This window comes from Hemiscyllium ocellatum, chromosome 4 (assembly GCF_020745735.1).
Source record: "Hemiscyllium ocellatum isolate sHemOce1 chromosome 4, sHemOce1.pat.X.cur, whole genome shotgun sequence".
NCBI classification, from domain to species: domain Eukaryota; kingdom Metazoa; phylum Chordata; class Chondrichthyes; order Orectolobiformes; family Hemiscylliidae; genus Hemiscyllium; species Hemiscyllium ocellatum.
Window position 1 is genome coordinate 103840124 of NC_083404.1, and position 19401 is coordinate 103859524.

General features: G+C 51.8%; 8 non-coding genes across 8 annotated transcripts; 7 read left to right on the forward strand and 1 right to left on the reverse strand.

The window, feature by feature from the left end:
- The first annotated feature begins 1970 nt into the window (after positions 1–1970).
- On the forward strand, positions 1971–2043 carry trnaa-agc (transfer RNA alanine (anticodon AGC)). The gene has a single exon. It is a non-coding gene; the product is annotated as a tRNA-Ala (tRNA).
- Positions 2044–2307: 264 nt separating this feature from the next.
- trnam-cau (transfer RNA methionine (anticodon CAU)) lies at positions 2308–2380 on the reverse strand. The gene has a single exon. It is a non-coding gene; the product is annotated as a tRNA-Met (tRNA).
- A 2004-nt stretch (positions 2381–4384) lies between these two features.
- On the forward strand, positions 4385–4457 carry trnaa-agc (transfer RNA alanine (anticodon AGC)). Its single transcript has one exon. It is a non-coding gene; the product is annotated as a tRNA-Ala (tRNA).
- A 2329-nt stretch (positions 4458–6786) lies between these two features.
- On the forward strand, positions 6787–6859 carry trnaa-agc (transfer RNA alanine (anticodon AGC)). Its single transcript has one exon. It is a non-coding gene; the product is annotated as a tRNA-Ala (tRNA).
- Positions 6860–9189: 2330 nt separating this feature from the next.
- Positions 9190–9262, forward strand: trnaa-agc (transfer RNA alanine (anticodon AGC)). Its single transcript has one exon. It is a non-coding gene; the product is annotated as a tRNA-Ala (tRNA).
- A 2341-nt stretch (positions 9263–11603) lies between these two features.
- On the forward strand, positions 11604–11676 carry trnaa-agc (transfer RNA alanine (anticodon AGC)). The gene has a single exon. It is a non-coding gene; the product is annotated as a tRNA-Ala (tRNA).
- A 3113-nt stretch (positions 11677–14789) lies between these two features.
- Positions 14790–14862, forward strand: trnaa-agc (transfer RNA alanine (anticodon AGC)). The gene has a single exon. It is a non-coding gene; the product is annotated as a tRNA-Ala (tRNA).
- A 3113-nt stretch (positions 14863–17975) lies between these two features.
- trnaa-agc (transfer RNA alanine (anticodon AGC)) lies at positions 17976–18048 on the forward strand. The gene has a single exon. It is a non-coding gene; the product is annotated as a tRNA-Ala (tRNA).
- The last annotated feature ends 1353 nt before the right edge of the window (positions 18049–19401 follow it).

Here is a 19401-nt window from a genome sequence, read left to right on the forward strand (position 1 = left end):
ATAGGCCGGTTTTCAAGGTGCTGTGAGCCACAGAGCAACCTTTGTCAGAAAGCTGCAGCTCAAGTGAGGCCAGGATGTCGGGCTTTCGATCCACAATCACGCACGTCACCCGTTACATGCTGGGCTCCGGCCCGCTCGCGGTGCCGCAGGCCGTGGCGTCTGGAGGTCGGCAAAGACCGGTATGTCTCGGCGAAGCCTTTTTCACCTCTTTGTCTCAATGGCTCCGCTACTGGAGAGCCACGCCCCAACGCACTAAGATCCTTTGCTCAGCACTCCATGCAGGCAAGAAGTGGGGTGCTTCCGTTTACCAAAGAGCCTATGAAAATGAGGCTTTGGTTAAGAAAAAGAAGGAAGCACATGTCAGGTATAGACAGGATAGTTCGCGTGAATCCTTACAAGAGTGTAAAGACAGTCGGGAAATCAGGAGGACAAAAAGGGGACCTGAGATAGCTTTGGCAGATAGGGAGAGAATAGGGCCCCTCAATGATCAGCACAGCGGCCTTTGGGTCGAGCCGCAATACTAAACGAGTATTTTGCATCAGTGTTTACTGTGGACAAGGATAGAATGTATGGAGAAGTATAGAATATAGGGAAATGGATGGTGACCTGTTGAAAGTTGTCCACATTCCTCCAGGAGGAATGCTGGATGCCTTGAAATGCATACGAGTAGATAAATGCCCAGGACCTGATCAGGTCTGTGGGAAGCTAGGGAAGTGATCGCTGGGCCCCTTGCTGAGATATTTGTATCATTGATATCAAATCATGAGGCCTATAGATAGGATAAATAGACAAAGTCTTTTCCCTGGGGTGCGGGAGACCAGCACGAGATGGCAGAGGTTTAGGGTGAGAGGGAAAAGATATCAAAGTAGAACTAAGGGCCACCTTTTTCACACAGAGGGTGGCACGTGTATGGAATGAGCTGCCAGAGGAAGTGGTGGAGGCTAGTACAATTGCAACATTTAAAAGGCATCTGGATGGCTATATGAATAGGAAGGCTTTGGAGGGATATGGCCCGGGTGCTGGCAGGTACGACTAGATTGGGATGGCATATCTGGTCGGAAAGCTCCGACCGAAGGGTCTCTTTCCGTCATGTACATCTCTATGACTCTATGACTCCTTCCAAGCAAAGTTTTCCCGCGAAGCAGCCAGCGCTCTAAACTGCTCGATGACAACTTACTATGTCAATGTCCGGACGAAGGAGCCTTCCATTCCTGTCGGAAAACCGCCGGTGGACTTCTCTTCGTTTCCTCTTCATGAAGTTCGGCCTGCACGGGCTGTGCCACTTCCACAGTTGCACAAGTTGAACAGCAACGCACCCGAGCAGGTCAGCACTAAGGAAAGGCCCTACCGGTCAGACAGGGCTAGCGGGTGCTGCTTCAGACGAGTGGCGGTTGCTGTTTGCATCTCGGCCTGCTCGGCGTGTATCTGAAAGCAGCACTTTGCGGAACCTGACCGCAGGGCTGCAGCTCGCGAGGATGAAGAAGAAGCTCTCTTTTTTTTATCTGGTAACAGCCCCAAGTGTTCTCTTTCTCCAATATACACCTTCTACTTCTTCAGAGAATACTGCCTGGTGGTGTGCTGTGACGTCTGCAGTTGCAAACCATGAGCAGCAGGGAGCCCTCTGGAGGAACACAACATCCACGCAGTCAGTCAGCACTCACTTGAAAGTGTCGCAAGTCTCCAATCAGTCAGACAGCGCTCTCGCGTGCTACCTCACACTTGTTGTGACTGCTCGTGCCGATCGGTTCGTTTGGATTCTGCAATCTCAGAGCGTCTCGGTGGCGATTCTTTCGGCGGCACCGTGTTTTCCAGAAGACTTGACGCACGTGCTGCTGCTGCTGCTGCTCGGATGTGCCGATAGTCGCATGGCGTTGTTCGGTTGAATACAGCGTGCAATCTCGAGAGGAATTCGCCTGCTGCTGTCAGCTCATCGTTCCGAAGCAGCATGGGGCCAAACTGTGCGCACTGTCGGGGAATTAGCTCAAATGGTAGAGCGCTCGCTTAGCATGCGAGAGGTAGTGGGATCGATGCCCACATTCTCCACAGTGCTTTTTCCTGGGGATACGCATGAGACGCAGGCAGTGTGACCTCGCGCGAAGCCTGCGTATGGCTCCAGTCTTTGCTGCTGCACACATAGCACGATGGTGAGTTATAAAATGCTGTGCAGAAAAAAAAAGCTTGAGCACGTGTCGCCCCGATGTGAAAGGTTTGAGCAGCGCGTTTCAAATCAGGCGTGAAGCCATCCGAATCAAATATTATTGCCCGCGGAGAGAAAGATAATGCGTAAGGTGGCAAAGGACATAGACTTGCCTTCTCTGAGGATTGAACTCAGGACCTTCAGATTATGAGACTGACGCGCTACCGACTGCGCTAAGAAGGCCAGCCGACAGCAGCGAGTTATACCGCGTGCCCAAATAGGCCGGTTTTCAAGGTGCTGTGAGCCACAGAGCAACCTTTGTCAGAAAGCTGCAGCTCAAGTGAGGCCAGGATGTCGGGCTTTCGATCCACAATCACGCACGTCACCCGTTACATGCTGGGCTCCGGCCCGCTCGCGGTGCCGCAGAGCCGTGGCGTCTGGAGGTCGGCAAAGGCCGGTATGTCTCGGCGAAGCCTTTTTCACCTCTTTGTCTCAATGGCTCCGCTACTGGAGAGCCACGCCCCAACGCACTAAGATCCTTTGCTCAGCACTCCATGCAGGCAAGAAGTGGGGTGCTTCCGTTTACCAAAGAGCCTATGAAAATGAGGCTTTGGTTAAGAAAAAGAAGGAAGCACATGTCAGGTATAGACAGGATAGTTCGCGTGAATCCTTACAAGAGTGTAAAGACAGTCGGGAAATCAGGAGGACAAAAAGGGGACCTGAGATAGCTTTGGCAGATAGGGAGAGAATAGGGCCCCTCAATGATCAGCACAGCGGCCTTTGGGTCGAGCCGCAATACTAAACGAGTATTTTGCATCAGTGTTTACTGTGGACAAGGATAGAATGTATGGAGAAGTATAGAATATAGGGAAATGGATGGTGACCTGTTGAAAGTTGTCCACATTCCTCCAGGAGGAATGCTGGATGCCTTGAAATGCATACGAGTAGATAAATGCCCAGGACCTGATCAGGTCTGTGGGAAGCTAGGGAAGTGATCGCTGGGCCCCTTGCTGAGATATTTGTATCATTGATATCAAATCATGAGGCCTATAGATAGGATAAATAGACAAAGTCTTTTCCCTGGGGTGCGGGAGACCAGCACGAGATGGCAGAGGTTTAGGGTGAGAGGGAAAAGATATCAAAGTAGAACTAAGGGCCACCTTTTTCACACAGAGGGTGGCACGTGTATGGAATGAGCTGCCAGAGGAAGTGGTGGAGGCTAGTACAATTGCAACATTTAAAAGGCATCTGGATGGCTATATGAATAGGAAGGCTTTGGAGGGATATGGCCCGGGTGCTGGCAGGTACGACTAGATTGGGATGGCATATCTGGTCGGAAAGCTCCGACCGAAGGGTCTCTTTCCGTCATGTACATCTCTATGACTCTATGACTCCTTCCAAGCAAAGTTTTCCCGCGAAGCAGCCAGCGCTCTAAACTGCTCGATGACAACTTACTATGTCAATGTCCGGACGAAGGAGCCTTCCATTCCTGTCGGAAAACCGCCGGTGGACTTCTCTTCGTTTCCTCTTCATGAAGTTCGGCCTGCACGGGCTGTGCCACTTCCACAGTTGCACAAGTTGAACAGCAACGCACCCGAGCAGGTCAGCACTAAGGAAAGGCCCTACCGGTCAGACAGGGCTAGCGGGTGCTGCTTCAGACGAGTGGCGGTTGCTGTTTGCATCTCGGCCTGCTCGGCGTGTATCTGAAAGCAGCACTTTGCGGAACCTGACCGCAGGGCTGCAGCTCGCGAGGATGAAGAAGAAGCTCTCTTTTTTTATCTGGTAACAGCCCCAAGTGTTCTCTTTCTCCAATATACACCTTCTACTTCTTCAGAGAATACTGCCTGGTGGTGTGCTGTGACGTCTGCAGTTGCAAACCATGAGCAGCAGGGAGCCCTCTGGAGGAACACAACATCCACGCAGTCAGTCAGCACTCACTTGAAAGTGTCGCAAGTCTCCAATCAGTCAGACAGCGCTCTCGCGTGCTACCTCACACTTGTTGTGACTGCTCGTGCCGATCGGTTCGTTTGGATTCTGCAATCTCAGAGCGTCTCGGTGGCGATTCTTTCGGCGGCACCGTGTTTTCCAGAAGACTTGACGCACGTGCTGCTGCTGCTGCTGCTCGGATGTGCCGATAGTCGCATGGCGTTGTTCGGTTGAATACAGCGTGCAATCTCGAGAGGAATTCGCCTGCTGCTGTCAGCTCATCGTTCCGAAGCAGCATGGGGCCAAACTGTGCGCACTGTCGGGGAATTAGCTCAAATGGTAGAGCGCTCGCTTAGCATGCGAGAGGTAGTGGGATCGATGCCCACATTCTCCACAGTGCTTTTTCCTGGGGATACGCATGAGACGCAGGCAGTGTGACCTCGCGCGAAGCCTGCGTATGGCTCCAGTCTTTGCTGCTGCACACATAGCACGATGGTGAGTTATAAAATGCTGTGCAGAAAAAAAAGCTTGAGCACGTGTCGCCCCGATGTGAAAGGTTTGAGCAGCGCGTTTCAAATCAGGCGTGAAGCCATCCGAATCAAATATTATTGCCCGCGGAGAGAAAGATAATGCGTAAGGTGGCAAAGGACATAGACTTGCCTTCTCTGAGGATTGAACTCAGGACCTTCAGATTATGAGACTGACTGCGCTAAGAAGGCCAGCCGACAGCAGCGAGTTATACCGCGTGCCCAAATAGGCCGGTTTTCAAGGTGCTGTGAGCCACAGAGCAAACTTTGTCAGAAAGCTGCAGCTCAAGTGAGGCCAGGATGTCGGGCTTTCGATCCACAATCACGCACGTCACCCGTTACATGCTGGGCTCCGGCCCGCTCGCGGTGCCGCAGAGCCGTGGCGTCTGGAGGTCGGCAAAGGCCGGTATGTCTCGGCGAAGCCTTTTTCACCTCTTTGTCTCAATGGCTCCGCTACTGGAGAGCCACGCCCCAACGCACTAAGATCCTTTGCTCAGCACTCCATGCAGGCAAGAAGTGGGGTGCTTCCGTTTACCAAAGAGCCTATGAAAATGAGGCTTTGGTTAAGAAAAAGAAGGAAGCACATGTCAGGTATAGACAGGATAGTTCACGTGAATCCTTACAAGAGTGTAAAGACAGTCGGGAAATCAGGAGGACAAAAAGGGGACCTGAGATAGCTTTGGCAGATAGAGAGAGAATAGGGCCCCTCAATGATCAGCACAGCGGCCTTTGGGTCGAGCCGCAATACTAAACGAGTATTTTGCATCAGTGTTTACTGTGGACAAGGATAGAATGTATGGAGAAGTATAGAATATAGGGAAATGGATGGTGACCTGTTGAAAGTTGTCCACATTCCTCCAGGAGGAATGCTGGATGCCTTGAAATGCATACGAGTAGATAAATGCCCAGGACCTGATCAGGTCTGTGGGAAGCTAGGGAAGTGATCGCTGGGCCCCTTGCTGAGATATTTGTATCATTGATATCAAATCATGAGGCCGAGAGATAGGATAAATAGACAAAGTCTTTTCCCTGGGGTGCGGGAGACCAGCACGAGATGGCAGAGGTTTAGGGTGAGAGGGAAAAGATATCAAAGTAGAACTAAGGGCCACCTTTTTCACACAGAGGGTGGCACGTGTATGGAATGAGCTGCCAGAGGAAGTGGTGGAGGCTAGTACAATTGCAACATTTAAAAGGCATCTGGATGGCTATATGAATAGGAAGGCTTTGGAGGGATATGGCCCGGGTGCTGGCAGGTACGACTAGATTGGGATGGCATATCTGGTCGGAAAGCTCCGACCGAAGGGTCTCTTTCCGTCATGTACATCTCTATGACTCTATGACTCCTTCCAAGCAAAGTTTTCCCGCGAAGCAGCCAGCGCTCTAAACTGCTCGATGACAACTTACTATGTCAATGTCCGGACGAAGGAGCCTTCCATTCCTGTCGGAAAACCGCCGGTGGACTTCTCTTCGTTTCCTCTTCATGAAGTTCGGCCTGCACGGGCTGTGCCACTTCCACAGTTGCACAAGTTGAACAGCAACGCACCCGAGCAGGTCAGCACTAAGGAAAGGCCCTACCGGTCAGACAGGGCTAGCGGGTGCTGCTTCAGACGAGTGGCGGTTGCTGTTTGCATCTCGGCCTGCTCGGCGTGTATCTGAAAGCAGCACTTTGCGGAACCTGACCGCAGGGCTGCAGCTCGCGAGGATGAAGAAGAAGCCCTCTTTTTTTCTCTGGTAACAGCCCCAAGTGTTCTCTTTCTCCAATATACACCTTCTACCTCTTCAGAGAATACTGCCTGGTGGTGTGCTGTGACGTCTGCAGTTGCAAACCATGAGCAGCAGGGAGCCCTCTGGAGGAACACAACATCCACGCAGTCAGTCAGCACTCACTTGAAAGTGTCGCAAGTCTCCAATCAGTCAGACAGCGCTCTCGCGTGCTACCTCACACTTGTTGTGACTGCTCGTGCCGATCGGTTCGTTTGGATTCTGCAATCTCAGAGCGTCTCGGTGGCGATTCTTTCAGCGGCACCGTGTTTTCCAGAAGACTTGACGCACGTGCTGCTGCTGCTGCTGCTCGGATGTGCCGATAGTCGCATGGCGTTGTTCGGTTGAATACAGCGTGCAATCTCGAGAGGAATTCGCCTGCTGCTGTCAGCTCATCGTTCCGAAGCAGCATGGGGCCAAACTGTGTGCACTGTCGGGGAATTAGCTCAAATGGTAGAGCGCTCGCTTAGCATGCGAGAGGTAGTGGGATCGATGCCCACATTCTCCACAGTGCTTTTTCCTGGGGATACGCATGAGACGCAGGCAGTGTGACCTCGCGCGAAGCCTGCGTATGGCTCCAGTCTTTGCTGCTGCACACATCGCACGATGGTGAGTTATAAAATGCTGTGCAGAAAAAAAAGCTTGAGCACGTGTCGCCCCGATGTGAAAGGTTTGAGCAGCGCGTTTCAAATCAGGCGTGAAGCCATCCGAATCAAATATTATTGCCCGCGGAGAGAAAGATAATGCGTAAGGTGGCAAAGGACATAGACTTGCCTTCTCTGAGGATTGAATTCAGGACCTTCAGATTATGAGACTGACTGCGCTAAGAAGGCCAGCCGACAGCAGCGAGTTATACCGCGTGCCCAAATAGGCCGGTTTTCAAGGTGCTGTGAACCACAGAGCAAACTTTGTCAGAAAGCTGCAGCTCAAGTGAGGCCAGGATGTCGGGCTTTCGATCCACAATCACGCACGTCACCCGTTACATGCTGGGCTCCGGCCCGCTCGCGGTGCCGCAGAGCCGTGGCGTCTGGAGGTCGGCAAAGGCCGGTATGTCTCGGCGAAGCCTTTTTCACCTCTTTGTCTCAATGGCTCCGCTACTGGAGAGCCACGCCCCTGCGCACTAAGATCCTTTGCTCAGCACTCCATGCAGGCAAGAAGTGGGGTGCTTCCGTTTACCAAAGAGCCTATGAAAATGAGGCTTTGGTTAAGAAAAAGAAGGAAGCACATGTCAGGTATAGACAGGATAGTTCACGTGAATCCTTACAAGAGTGTAAAGACAGTCGGGAAATCAGGAGGACAAAAAGGGGACCTGAGATAGCTTTGGCAGATAGAGAGAGAATAGGGCCCCTCAATGATCAGCACAGCGGCCTTTGGGTCGAGCCGCAATACTAAACGAGTATTTTGCATCAGTGTTTACTGTGGACAAGGATAGAATGTATGGAGAAGTATAGAATATAGGGAAATGGATGGTGACCTGTTGAAAGTTGTCCACATTCCTCCAGGAGGAATGATGGATGCCTTGAAATGCATACGAGTAGATAAATGCCCAGGACCTGATCAGGTCCTGTGGGAAGCTAGGGAAGTGATCGCTGGGCCCCTTGCTGAGATATTTGTATCATTGATATCAAATCATGAGGCCGAGAGATAGGATAAATAGACAAAGTCTTTTCCCTGGGGTGCGGGAGACCAGCACGAGATGGCAGAGGTTTAGGGTGAGAGGGAAAAGATATCAAAGTAGAACTAAGGGCCACCTTTTTCACACAGAGGGTGGCACGTGTATGGAATGAGCTGCCAGAGGAAGTGGTGGAGGCTAGTACAATTGCAACATTTAAAAGGCATCTGGATGGCTATATGAATAGGAAGGCTTTGGAGGGATATGGCCCGGGTGCTGGCAGGTACGACTAGATTGGGATGGCATATCTGGTCGGAAAGCTCCGACCGAAGGGTCTCTTTCCGTCATGTACATCTCTATGACTCTATGACTCCTTCCAAGCAAAGTTTTCCCGCGAAGCAGCCAGCGCTCTAAACTGCTCGATGACAACTTACTATGTCAATGTCCGGACGAAGGAGCCTTCCATTCCTGTCGGAAAACCGCCGGTGGACTTCTCTTCGTTTCCTCTTCATGAAGTTCGGCCTGCACGGGCTGTGCCACTTCCACAGTTGCACAAGTTGAACAGCAACGCACCCGAGCAGGTCAGCACTAAGGAAAGGCCCTACCGGTCAGACAGGGCTAGCGGGTGCTGCTTCAGACGAGTGGCGGTTGCTGTTTGCATCTCGGCCTGCTCGGCGTGTATCTGAAAGCAGCACTTTGCGGAACCTGACCGCAGGGCTGCAGCTCGCGAGGATGAAGAAGAAGCCCTCTTTTTTTCTCTGGTAACAGCCCCAAGTGTTCTCTTTCTCCAATATACACCTTCTACCTCTTCAGAGAATACTGCCTGGTGGTGTGCTGTGACGTCTGCAGTTGCAAACCATGAGCAGCAGGGAGCCCTCTGGAGGAACACAACATCCACGCAGTCAGTCAGCACTCACTTGAAAGTGTCGCAAGTCTCCAATCAGTCAGACAGCGCTCTCGCGTGCTACCTCACACTTGTTGTGACTGCTCGTGCCGATCGGTTCGTTTGGATTCTGCAATCTCAGAGCGTCTCGGTGGCGATTCTTTCGGCGGCACCGTGTTTTCCAGAAGACTTGACGCACGTGCTGCTGCTGCTGCTGCTCGGATGTGCCGATAGTCGCATGGCGTTGTTCGGTTGAATACAGCGTGCAATCTCGAGAGGAATTCGCCTGCTGCTGTCAGCTCATCGTTCCGAAGCAGCATGGGGCCAAACTGTGTGCACTGTCGGGGAATTAGCTCAAATGGTAGAGCGCTCGCTTAGCATGCGAGAGGTAGTGGGATCGATGCCCACATTCTCCACAGTGCTTTTTCCTGGGGATACGCATGAGACGCAGGCAGTGTGACCTCGCGCGAAGCCTGCGTATGGCTCCAGTCTTTGCTGCTGCACACATCGCACGATGGTGAGTTATAAAATGCTGTGCAGAAAAAAAAGCTTGAGCACGTGTCGCCCCGATGTGAAAGGTTTGAGCAGCGCGTTTCAAATCAGGCGTGAAGCCATCCGAATCAAATATTATTGCCCGCGGAGAGAAAGATAATGCGTAAGGTGGCAAAGGACATAGACTTGCCTTCTCTGAGGATTGAATTCAGGACCTTCAGATTATGAGACTGACAGCGCTACCGAATGCGCTAAGAAGGCCAGCCGACAGCAACGAGTTATACCGCGTGCCCAAATAGGCCGGTTTTCAAGGTGCTGTGAACCACAGAGCAAACTTTGTCAGAAAGCTGCAGCTCAAGTGAGGCCAGGATGTCGGGCTTTCGATCCACAATCACGCACGTCACCCGTTACATGCTGGGCTCCGGCCCGCTCGCGGTGCCGCAGAGCCGTGGCGTCTGGAGGTCGGCAAAGGCCGGTATGTCTCGGCGAAGCCTTTTTCACCTCTTTGTCTCAATGGCTCCGCTACTGGAGAGCCACGCCCCTGCGCACTAAGATCCTTTGCTCAGCACTCCATGCAGGCAAGAAGTGGGGTGCTTCCGTTTACCAAAGAGCCTATGAAAATGAGGCTTTGGTTAAGAAAAAGAAGGAAGCACATGTCAGGTATAGACAGGATAGTTCACGTGAATCCTTACAAGAGTGTAAAGACAGTCGGGAAATCAGGAGGACAAAAAGGGGACCTGAGATAGCTTTGGCAGATAGAGAGAGAATAGGGCCCCTCAATGATCAGCACAGCGGCCTTTGGGTCGAGCCGCAATACTAAACGAGTATTTTGCATCAGTGTTTACTGTGGACAAGGATAGAATGTATGGAGAAGTATAGAATATAGGGAAATGGATGGTGACCTGTTGAAAGTTGTCCACATTCCTCCAGGAGGAATGATGGATGCCTTGAAATGCATACGAGTAGATAAATGCCCAGGACCTGATCAGGTCTGTGGGAAGCTAGGGAAGTGATCGCTGGGCCCCTTGCTGAGATATTTGTATCATTGATATCAAATCATGAGGCCGAGAGATAGGATAAATAGACAAAGTCTTTTCCCTGGGGTGCGGGAGACCAGCACGAGATGGCAGAGGTTTAGGGTGAGAGGGAAAAGATATCAAAGTAGAACTAAGGGCCACCTTTTTCACACAGAGGGTGGCACGTGTATGGAATGAGCTGCCAGAGGAAGTGGTGGAGGCTAGTACAATTGCAACATTTAAAAGGCATCTGGATGGCTATATGAATAGGAAGGCTTTGGAGGGATATGGCCCGGGTGCTGGCAGGTACGACTAGATTGGGATGGCATATCTGGTCGGAAAGCTCCGACCGAAGGGTCTCTTTCCGTCATGTACATCTCTATGACTCTATGACTCCTTCCAAGCAAAGTTTTCCCGCGAAGCAGCCAGCGCTCTAAACTGCTCGATGACAACTTACTATGTCAATGTCCGGACGAAGGAGCCTTCCATTCCTGTCGGAAAACCGCCGGTGGACTTCTCTTCGTTTCCTCTTCATGAAGTTCGGCCTGCACGGGCTGTGCCACTTCCACAGTTGCACAAGTTGAACAGCAACGCACCCGAGCAGGTCAGCACTAAGGAAAGGCCCTACCGGTCAGACAGGGCTAGCGGGTGCTGCTTCAGACGAGTGGCGGTTGCTGTTTGCATCTCGGCCTGCTCGGCGTGTATCTGAAAGCAGCACTTTGCGGAACCTGACCGCAGGGCTGCAGCTCGCGAGGATGAAGAAGAAGCCCTCTTTTTTCCTCTGGTAACAGCCCCAAGTGTTCTCTTTCTCCAATATACACCTTCTACCTCTTCAGAGAATACTGCCTGGTGGTGTGCTGTGACGTCTGCAGTTGCAAACCATGAGCAGCAGGGAGCCCTCTGGAGGAACACAACATCCACGCAGTCAGTCAGCACTCACTTGAAAGTGTCGCAAGTCTCCAATCAGTCAGACAGCGCTCTCGCGTGCTACCTCACACTTGTTGTGACTGCTCGTGCCGATCGGTTCGTTTGGATTCTGCAATCTCAGAGCGTCTCGGTGGCGATTCTTTCGGCGGCACCGTGTTTTCCAGAAGACTTGACGCACGTGCTGCTGCTGCTGCTGCTCGGATGTGCCGATAGTCGCATGGCGTTGTTCGGTTGAATACAGCGTGCAATCTCGAGAGGAATTCGCCTGCTGCTGTCAGCTCATCGTTCCGAAGCAGCATGGGGCCAAACTGTGTGCACTGTCGGGGAATTAGCTCAAATGGTAGAGCGCTCGCTTAGCATGCGAGAGGTAGTGGGATCGATGCCCACATTCTCCACAGTGCTTTTTCCTGGGGATACGCATGAGACGCAGGCAGTGTGACCTCGCGCGAAGCCTGCGTATGGCTCCAGTCTTTGCTGCTGCACACATCGCACGATGGTGAGTTATAAAATGCTGTGCAGAAAAAAAAGCTTGAGCACGTGTCGCCCCGATGTGAAAGGTTTGAGCAGCGCGTTTCAAATCAGGCGTGAAGCCATCCGAATCAAATATTATTGCCCGCGGAGAGAAAGATAATGCGTAAGGTGGCAAAGGACATAGACTTGCCTTCTCTGAGGATTGAATTCAGGACCTTCAGATTATGAGACTGACAGCGCTACCGAATGCGCTAAGAAGGCCAGCCGACAGCAGCGAGTTATACCGCGTGCCCAAATAGGCCGGTTTTCAAGGTGCTGTGAACCACAGAGCAAACTTTGTCAGAAAGCTGCAGCTCAAGTGAGGCCAGGATGTCGGGCTTTCGATCCACAATCACGCACGTCACCCGTTACATGCTGGGCTCCAGCCCGCTCGCGGTGCCGCAGAGCCGTGGCGTCTGGAGGTCGGCAAAGGCCGGTATGTCTCGGCGAAGCCTTTTTCACCTCTTTGTCTCAATGGCTCCGCTACTGGAGAGCCACGCCCCTGCGCACTAAGATCCTTTGCTCAGCACTCCATGCAGGCAAGAAGTGGGGTGCTTCCGTTTACCAAAGAGCCTATGAAAATGAGGCTTTGGTTAAGAAAAAGAAGGAAGCACATGTCAGGTATAGACAGGATAGTTCACGTGAATCCTTACAAGAGTGTAAAGACAGTCGGGAAATCAGGAGGACAAAAAGGGGACCTGAGATAGCTTTGGCAGATAGAGAGAGAATAGGGCCCCTCAATGATCAGCACAGCGGCCTTTGGGTCGAGCCGCAATACTAAACGAGTATTTTGCATCAGTGTTTACTGTGGACAAGGATAGAATGTATGGAGAAGTATAGAATATAGGGAAATGGATGGTGACCTGTTGAAAGTTGTCCACATTCCTCCAGGAGGAATGATGGATGCCTTGAAATGCATACGAGTAGATAAATGCCCAGGACCTGATCAGGTCTGTGGGAAGCTAGGGAAGTGATCGCTGGGCCCCTTGCTGAGATATTTGTATCATTGATATCAAATCATGAGGCCTATAGGTCGGTTTTCAAGGTGCTGTGAGCCACAGAGCAACCTTTGTCAGAAAGCTGCAGCTCAAGTGAGGCCAGGATGTCGGGCTTTCGATCCACAATCACGCACGTCACCCGTTACATGCTGGGCTCCGGCCCGCTCGCGGTGCCGCAGAGCCGTGGCGTCTGGAGGTCGGCAAAGACCGGTATGTCTCGGCGAAGCCTTTTTCACCTCTTTGTCTCAATGGCTCCGCTACTGGAGAGCCACGCCCCAACGCACTAAGATCCTTTGCTCAGCACTCCATGCAGGCAAGAAGTGGGGTGCTTCCGTTTACCAAAGAGCCTATGAAAATGAGGCTTTGGTTAAGAAAAAGAAGGAAGCACATGTCAGGTATAGACAGGATAGTTCGCGTGAATCCTTACAAGAGTGTAAAGACAGTCGGGAAATCAGGAGGACAAAAAGGGGACCTGAGATAGCTTTGGCAGATAGAGAGAGAATAGGGCCCCTCAATGATCAGCACAGCGGCCTTTGGGTCGAGCCGCAATACTAAACGAGTATTTTGCATCAGTGTTTACTGTGGACAAGGATAGAATGTATGGAGAAGTATAGAATATAGGGAAATGGATGGTGACCTGTTGAAAGTTGTCCACATTCCTCCAGGAGGAATGATGGATGCCTTGAAATGCATACGAGTAGATAAATGCCCAGGACCTGATCAGGTCTGTGGGAAGCTAGGGAAGTGATCGCTGGGCCCCTTGCTGAGATATTTGTATCATTGATATCAAATCATGAGGCCGAGAGATAGGATAAATAGACAAAGTCTTTTCCCTGGGGTGCGGGAGACCAGCACGAGATGGCAGAGGTTTAGGGTGAGAGGGAAAAGATATCAAAGTAGAACTAAGGGCCACCTTTTTCACACAGAGGGTGGCACGTGTATGGAATGAGCTGCCAGAGGAAGTGGTGGAGGCTAGTACAATTGCAACATTTAAAAGGCATCTGGATGGCTATATGAATAGGAAGGCTTTGGAGGGATATGGCCCGGGTGCTGGCAGGTACGACTAGATTGGGATGGCATATCTGGTCGGAAAGCTCCGACCGAAGGGTCTCTTTCCGTCATGTACATCTCTATGACTCTATGACTCCTTCCAAGCAAAGTTTTCCCGCGAAGCAGCCAGCGCTCTAAACTGCTCGATGACAACTTACTATGTCAATGTCCGGACGAAGGAGCCTTCCATTCCTGTCGGAAAACCGCCGGTGGACTTCTCTTCGTTTCCTCTTCATGAAGTTCGGCCTGCACGGGCTGTGCCACTTCCACAGTTGCACAAGTTGAACAGCAACGCACCCGAGCAGGTCAGCACTAAGGAAAGGCCCTACCGGTCAGACAGGGCTAGCGGGTGCTGCTTCAGACGAGTGGCGGTTGCTGTTTGCATCTCGGCCTGCTCGGCGTGTATCTGAAAGCAGCACTTTGCGGAACCTGACCGCAGGGCTGCAGCTCGCGAGGATGAAGAAGAAGCCCTCTTTTTTCCTCTGGTAACAGCCCCAAGTGTTCTCTTTCTCCAATATACACCTTCTACCTCTTCAGAGAATACTGCCTGGTGGTGTGCTGTGACGTCTGCAGTTGCAAACCATGAGCAGCAGGGAGCCCTCTGGAGGAACACAACATCCACGCAGTCAGTCAGCACTCACTTGAAAGTGTCGCAAGTCTCCAATCAGTCAGACAGCGCTCTCGCGTGCTACCTCACACTTGTTGTGACTGCTCGTGCCGATCGGTTCGTTTGGATTCTGCAATCTCAGAGCGTCTCGGTGGCGATTCTTTCGGCGGCACCGTGTTTTCCAGAAGACTTGACGCACGTGCTGCTGCTGCTGCTGCTCGGATGTGCCGATAGTCGCATGGCGTTGTTCGGTTGAATACAGCGTGCAATCTCGAGAGGAATTCGCCTGCTGCTGTCAGCTCATCGTTCCGAAGCAGCATGGGGCCAAACTGTGTGCACTGTCGGGGAATTAGCTCAAATGGTAGAGCGCTCGCTTAGCATGCGAGAGGTAGTGGGATCGATGCCCACATTCTCCACAGTGCTTTTTCCTGGGGATACGCATGAGACGCAGGCAGTGTGACCTCGCGCGAAGCCTGCGTATGGCTCCAGTCTTTGCTGCTGCACACATCGCACGATGGTGAGTTATAAAATGCTGTGCAGAAAAAAAAGCTTGAGCACGTGTCGCCCCGATGTGAAAGGTTTGAGCAGCGCGTTTCAAATCAGGCGTGAAGCCATCCGAATCAAATATTATTGCCCGCGGAGAGAAAGATAATGCGTAAGGTGGCAAAGGACATAGACTTGCCTTCTCTGAGGATTGAATTCAGGACCTTCAGATTATGAGACTGACAGCGCTACCGAATGCGCTAAGAAGGCCAGCCGACAGCAGCGAGTTATACCGCGTGCCCAAATAGGCCGGTTTTCAAGGTGCTGTGAACCACAGAGCAAACTTTGTCAGAAAGCTGCAGCTCAAGTGAGGCCAGGATGTCGGGCTTTCGATCCACAATCACGCACGTCACCCGTTACATGCTGGGCTCCGGCCCGCTCGCGGTGCCGCAGAGCCGTGGCGTCTGGAGGTCGGCAAAGGCCGGTATGTCTCGGCGAAGCCTTTTTCACCTCTTTGTCTCAATGGCTCCGCTACTGGAGAGCCACGCCCCTGCGCACTAAGATCCTTTGCTCAGCACTCCATGCAGGCAAGAAGTGGGGTGCTTCCGTTTACCAAAGAGCCTATGAAAATGAGGCTTTGGTTAAGAAAAAGAAGGAAGCACATGTCAGGTATAGACAGGATAGTTCACGTGAATCCTTACAAGAGTGTAAAGACAGTCGGGAAATCAGGAGGACAAAAAGGGGACCTGAGATAGCTTTGGCAGATAGAGAGAGAATAGGGCCCCTCAATGATCAGCACAGCGGCCTTTGGGTCGAGCCGCAATACTAAACGAGTATTTTGCATCAGTGTTTACTGTGGACAAGGATAGAATGTATGGAGAAGTATAGAATATAGGGAAATGGATGGTGACCTGTTGAAAGTTGTCCACATTCCCCCAGGAGGAATGATGGATGCCTTGAAATGCATACGAGTAGATAAATGCCCAGGACCTGATCAGGTCTGTGGGAAGCTAGGGAAGTGATCGCTGGGCCCCTTGCTGAGATATTTGTATCATTGATATCAAATCATGAGGCCTATAGGTCGGTTTTCAAGGTGCTGTGAGCCACAGAGCAACCTTTGTCAGAAAGCTGCAGCTCAAGTGAGGCCAGGATGTCGGGCTTTCGATCCACAATCACGCACGTCACCCGTTACATGCTGGGCTCCGGCCCGCTCGCGGTGCCGCAGAGCCGTGGCGTCTGGAGGTCGGCAAAGACCGGTATGTCTCGGCGAAGCCTTTTTCACCTCTTTGTCTCAATGGCTCCGCTACTGGAGAGCCACGCCCCAACGCACTAAGATCCTTTGCTCAGCACTCCATGCAGGCAAGAAGTGGGGTGCTTCCGTTTACCAAAGAGCCTATGAAAATGAGGCTTTGGTTAAGAAAAAGAAGGAAGCACATGTCAGGTATAGACAGGATAGTTCGCGTGAATCCTTACAAGAGTGTAAAGACAGTCGGGAAATCAGGAGGACAAAAAGGGGACCTGAGATAGCTTTGGCAGATAGAGAGAGAATAGGGCCCCTCAATGATCAGCACAGCGGCCTTTGGGTCGAGCCGCAATACTAAACGAGTATTTTGCATCAGTGTTTACTGTGGACAAGGATAGAATGTATGGAGAAGTATAGAATATAGGGAAATGGATGGTGACCTGTTGAAAGTTGTCCACATTCCTCCAGGAGGAATGATGGATGCCTTGAAATGCATACGAGTAGATAAATGCCCAGGACCTGATCAGGTCTGTGGGAAGCTAGGGAAGTGATCGCTGGGCCCCTTGCTGAGATATTTGTATCATTGATATCAAATCATGAGGCCGAGAGATAGGATAAATAGACAAAGTCTTTTCCCTGGGGTGCGGGAGACCAGCACGAGATGGCAGAGGTTTAGGGTGAGAGGGAAAAGATATCAAAGTAGAACTAAGGGCCACCTTTTTCACACAGAGGGTGGCACGTGTATGGAATGAGCTGCCAGAGGAAGTGGTGGAGGCTAGTACAATTGCAACATTTAAAAGGCATCTGGATGGCTATATGAATAGGAAGGCTTTGGAGGGATATGGCCCGGGTGCTGGCAGGTACGACTAGATTGGGATGGCATATCTGGTCGGAAAGCTCCGACCGAAGGGTCTCTTTCCGTCATGTACATCTCTATGACTCTATGACTCCTTCCAAGCAAAGTTTTCCCGCGAAGCAGCCAGCGCTCTAAACTGCTCGATGACAACTTACTATGTCAATGTCCGGACGAAGGAGCCTTCCATTCCTGTCGGAAAACCGCCGGTGGACTTCTCTTCGTTTCCTCTTCATGAAGTTCGGCCTGCACGGGCTGTGCCACTTCCACAGTTGCACAAGTTGAACAGCAACGCACCCGAGCAGGTCAGCACTAAGGAAAGGCCCTACCGGTCAGACAGGGCTAGCGGGTGCTGCTTCAGACGAGTGGCGGTTGCTGTTTGCATCTCGGCCTGCTCGGCGTGTATCTGAAAGCAGCACTTTGCGGAACCTGACCGCAGGGCTGCAGCTCGCGAGGATGAAGAAGAAGCCCTCTTTTTTCCTCTGGTAACAGCCCCAAGTGTTCTCTTTCTCCAATATACACCTTCTACCTCTTCAGAGAATACTGCCTGGTGGTGTGCTGTGACGTCTGCAGTTGCAAACCATGAGCAGCAGGGAGCCCTCTGGAGGAACACAACATCCACGCAGTCAGTCAGCACTCACTTGAAAGTGTCGCAAGTCTCCAATCAGTCAGACAGCGCTCTCGCGTGCTACCTCACACTTGTTGTGACTGCTCGTGCCGATCGGTTCGTTTGGATTCTGCAATCTCAGAGCGTCTCGGTGGCGATTCTTTCGGCGGCACCGTGTTTTCCAGAAGACTTGACGCACGTGCTGCTGCTGCTGCTGCTCGGATGTGCCGATAGTCGCATGGCGTTGTTCGGTTGAATACAGCGTGCAATCTCGAGAGGAATTCGCCTGCTGCTGTCAGCTCATCGTTCCGAAGCAGCATGGGGCCAAACTGTGTGCACTGTCGGGGAATTAGCTCAAATGGTAGAGCGCTCGCTTAGCATGCGAGAGGTAGTGGGATCGATGCCCACATTCTCCACAGTGCTTTTTCCTGGGGATACGCATGAGACGCAGGCAGTGTGACCTCGCGCGAAGCCTGCGTATGGCTCCAGTCTTTGCTGCTGCACACATCGCACGATGGTGAGTTATAAAATGCTGTGCAGAAAAAAAAGCTTGAGCACGTGTCGCCCCGATGTGAAAGGTTTGAGCAGCGCGTTTCAAATCAGGCGTGAAGCCATCCGAATCAAATATTATTGCCCGCGGAGAGAAAGATAATGCGTAAGGTGGCAAAGGACATAGACTTGCCTTCTCTGAGGATTGAATTCAGGACCTTCAGATTATGAGACTGACAGCGCTACCGAATGCGCTAAGAAGGCCAGCCGACAGCAGCGAGTTATACCGCGTGCCCAAATAGGCCGGTTTTCAAGGTGCTGTGAACCACAGAGCAAACTTTGTCAGAAAGCTGCAGCTCAAGTGAGGCCAGGATGTCGGGCTTTCGATCCACAATCACGCACGTCACCCGTTACATGCTGGGCTCCGGCCCGCTCGCGGTGCCGCAGAGCCGTGGCGTCTGGAGGTCGGCAAAGGCCGGTATGTCTCGGCGAAGCCTTTTTCACCTCTTTGTCTCAATGGCTCCGCTACTGGAGAGCCACGCCCCTGCGCACTAAGATCCTTTGCTCAGCACTCCATGCAGGCAAGAAGTGGGGTGCTTCCGTTTACCAAAGAGCCTATGAAAATGAGGCTTTGGTTAAGAAAAAGAAGGAAGCACATGTCAGGTATAGACAGGATAGTTCACGTGAATCCTTACAAGAGTGTAAAGACAGTCGGGAAATCAGGAGGACAAAAAGGGGACCTGAGATAGCTTTGGCAGATAGAGAGAGAATAGGGCCCCTCAATGATCAGCACAGCGGCCTTTGGGTCGAGCCGCAATACTAAACGAGTATTTTGCATTAGTGTTTACTGTGGACAAGGATAGAATGTATGGAGAAGTATAGAATATAGGGAAATGGATGGTGACCTGTTGAAAGTTGTCCACATTCCCCCAGGAGGAATGATGGATGCCTTGAAATGCATACGAGTAGATAAATGCCCAGGACCTGATCAGGTCTGTGGGAAGCTAGGGAAGTGATCGCTGGGCCCCTTGCTGAGATATTTGTATCATTGATATCAAATCATGAGGCCTATAGGTCGGTTTTCAAGGTGCTGTGAGCCACAGAGCAACCTTTGTCAGAAAGCTGCAGCTCAAGTGAGGCCAGGATGTCGGGCTTTCGATCCACAATCACGCACGTCACCCGTTACATGCTGGGCTCCGGCCCGCTCGCGGTGCCGCAGAGCCGTGGCGTCTGGAGGTCGGCAAAGACCGGTATGTCTCGGCGAAGCCTTTTTCACCTCT